We start from the raw sequence: 3032 nt of genomic DNA, 5'->3' as shown, positions 1-3032 counted from the left end.
AGCTGAGAGAAGGGGAATTCGAACCCGCGTCCCTCCACTATGCTGATGACGGGTTTCAGGGAAGCAAAATGCCCCCAACGGCCGACGGTGTTTCCGGGACCCTGGAGTCCCCTCCACCCAATCAGGCTATCATTCCCGCCCGGAGCATCTCCCAGCAGGCCCTGCTTTCCAGCCCTCACCTCCAGCCTGCAGCGCCTCTGGAGCCCCCTCTCACTTAGCCAGCAAGGCCATTTTCCTAAAGTTCCAGCGCACCCCTCCCCTCCTCGGGGCTCCTCACCCACTGGCCCTTGCTCCATTTCCAGCCGCTGCAGGCTAATCCAGCTCCAGCTGCTTAAACACCCCCCTGCTGCGCTCTGCCCGTTGGGCCGTCTGGCTTCTCCCGGCCCCTCTCCTGCTGGTCCGTGCAACCACCCCACGATCACCCTCCGCCCACTCTGCTTATACCTCCCTCATCAGACTCATCGGCTCCCTCATTAGGCTGTAACCCCCTGAAGCAGGGTCTGTTTTGGCTTCTCTTTGCATCCCCAGAGCTTTGTACACAGTAGGCATTTAATAAATGCATGTAGTGACTAAGGACCATTTATTTGCAGAGGCTACAAGGGCAGGCGACGCCCGTTTGTAGGACTCTAAAATTCCCGAGGGTTTGCCTGCATGTAACGCCCCCCCCCCATCACGGGGGGGGGGGAGGGGGGAGCACAGAGCAACAGGGACACAAGGGGCCTGTGGATTTACTAAAAAGCAAGGTGCTCGGACCCCACCTCAGAGCTCAGCTGGGGGCCGGGGCACGTGTGGGCTCTGGGGCTGCCGGAGAGTCCACAGGCTGTGACCCGGATGGGCGGCAGGCCGGAGAAGAGAAGGCTGGGGAAGAGAGGGCAGGGCTGGCCTGTGAGGGAGGGGACAGACCAAGATCAAGGAGGGGAGGGGCCAACCCAGGCTGGCCGTGAGGACAGCGGGGAAGGGGCTGCCTCGGTGGCGGTGGCTCCCCCTCCTCGGGCCTTCAATGCAGACAGCAGGAGGACCCGTCGGGCCGAGCGAGTGGGGATTCAGCGGCCTCCCCGCACCCTTGGGTGGGCAGCCTGGCACAATGGCAGAGAGCTGGCTCTGGCCCGGAGAGGCGGCTCCTGCTCAGACGCCCTTGGCAGTGTGCGTCTGGGCCCCGGAGCCCGCTTTCTGCCCTTTCTGCCTCAGTTTCCTCCAGTGGAAAATGTGGTCAGTCAAGCCCCACTTAGCACGGGGGCTGTGAGTAAGCGCTCTGGCATTTGTCTGCGGAGACCTTTGCAGAAGCCGGATGAGGGGGAGGGGGAGCTACGGCTTTATCCTGGGCCACTCGGCCCGCTCCGGCCTCGCAGACAGGCCGCTAAGGCCAAGGCCTCCCGGAGGCGCCCGGACTGGCCGGGTCCTCGCTCCACCTTTGCTGCTGACTGTTCAGTGAAGCCACAGCGCGTTCCCCCCCCCCCCCCCCCCCCCCCCCCCCCCCCCCGCACCTTCCCCACACCCATGCAAGATACCCTGAAGACTCTGGGGCAGCAAGAGTGCGGCAGCAGGGGAGCCGGCCTTGCTCAGAGACCCCCTGCCCACCTCCGCCCCGACTCCAACCCGCGGCCAGGAAGCCCTTCGGGGCCCGCCCCGGGCCCACGTTAGGATCCTTGGCCCTTGGTAGTGTGGGTCAGGAGAACGGAGCGGGAAGGCTGCTGGGACACTACCAGCCGCGGGACATTGGGTCCCTCCCAGGGCTTCCCATCCCCAAGGAGGGGCTGAGCTCCCCAGGGGAAGCAGCCCGCTTCCTTCCCCCCATCCCAGGACGCGGGCAGATGAGGAGCCCAGACCCCCTCTGCGTGGTGACCCCCTCTGCGCGGTGACCCCCGAAGCGGGGTGGTGGACCAGATTCCCGCTCTGGCCAAGGGAGGCGGCTTCTCCAGCTCCAGATGCTGCGCCCTCCCTGGGCCTTCTCCCCGGCTCCGGCCTCTTCCCTCCCTCTGCAATCCCTGGCCCTTCCTCAGGCCACAGATTACTCAGGCCCTACTCTACAGGCCACACTTTTCCTGGGTAACGGCACTTTCCCAGGAGCACGCGTCAGCAGCCTCGCCCTCTCTGGCCCCAGCTGTGTCCCCTTCTTCTCCATTAACCGTCCGTCTTTCACTTCCTCTGCCTAACCCAGAGCAGCCCTTCCTCCACAGCCCGTCAAGTAGCAGGAGCTCACAGCAGGGGACGGGGAGATGAGAACTTCTTTGTTTCCTTTTTTACGTAGTATCCCCCCCCCAAAAAAAAAAAAAATACATGAAAAGACAGTTTTCAACATTTCTTTTTGTAAAACTTTGTCTTCCAAATTTTTCTCCCTCCCTCCCCTCCCCCTTCCCCCAGAGAGGAAATAACCTGATTAAATGGTTAAATATCTGCAACTGTCCCACATATATTTCCACACTTGTGATGTTGTACAAGTAAAATCAAAAAGGAGCAAGCCACGAGAAAGAAAAGGAAACAAAAGCAGCAACGAAGAGGTGCAAAAACTGTGCTTCCATCCACCTTCAGCCCCCATAGTTCCCTCTGCGTGCGGACGGCTCTCTCCATCACAGCTTTTGGAACTGGCCCGGATCATCTCATTGAAGAGGCCCGCCGCCAGAATGGATGCCGTGCACACCGATCTCCGGGCCGCTCACTCGCTCAGCATCAGCTCATGCTCGGAAGTGCTCCCGCCGTCGTTTCTCACAGAACGCTAACACTCCAGAACATTCCTGGGCCACAGGTGCTGCTGCCACTCTCCGGCTGCCGCCCCGGTTCCACTTTCTTGCCACTACAGAAAGGCTCCCCTCCATTGCCACTTTGCTTTGTCTATATGAGTCTGGGGTCTCAGCTGCCAGTTGGTAGGTCCTTCGAGGTCCTTTCCCTCTTTTTGTATCTCCGAGGCTTAGCACAAGCCCTGGCGCACAGTAGGTGCTTAATAAGTGTTTACTGCATGAGTCATTTAACCTATAAGTCAGAGGAGTGAGGCCTTTGAAGTTGCCCTATGGACAGGAAGCAAGATTAGGGAAGTG

The sequence above is a fragment of the Sminthopsis crassicaudata genome, chromosome 3, assembly GCF_048593235.1.
Source record: "Sminthopsis crassicaudata isolate SCR6 chromosome 3, ASM4859323v1, whole genome shotgun sequence".
NCBI classification, from domain to species: domain Eukaryota; kingdom Metazoa; phylum Chordata; class Mammalia; order Dasyuromorphia; family Dasyuridae; genus Sminthopsis; species Sminthopsis crassicaudata.
The sequence above is the reverse complement of the archived record's forward strand: the minus strand, read 5'-3'. Positions refer to the sequence as shown.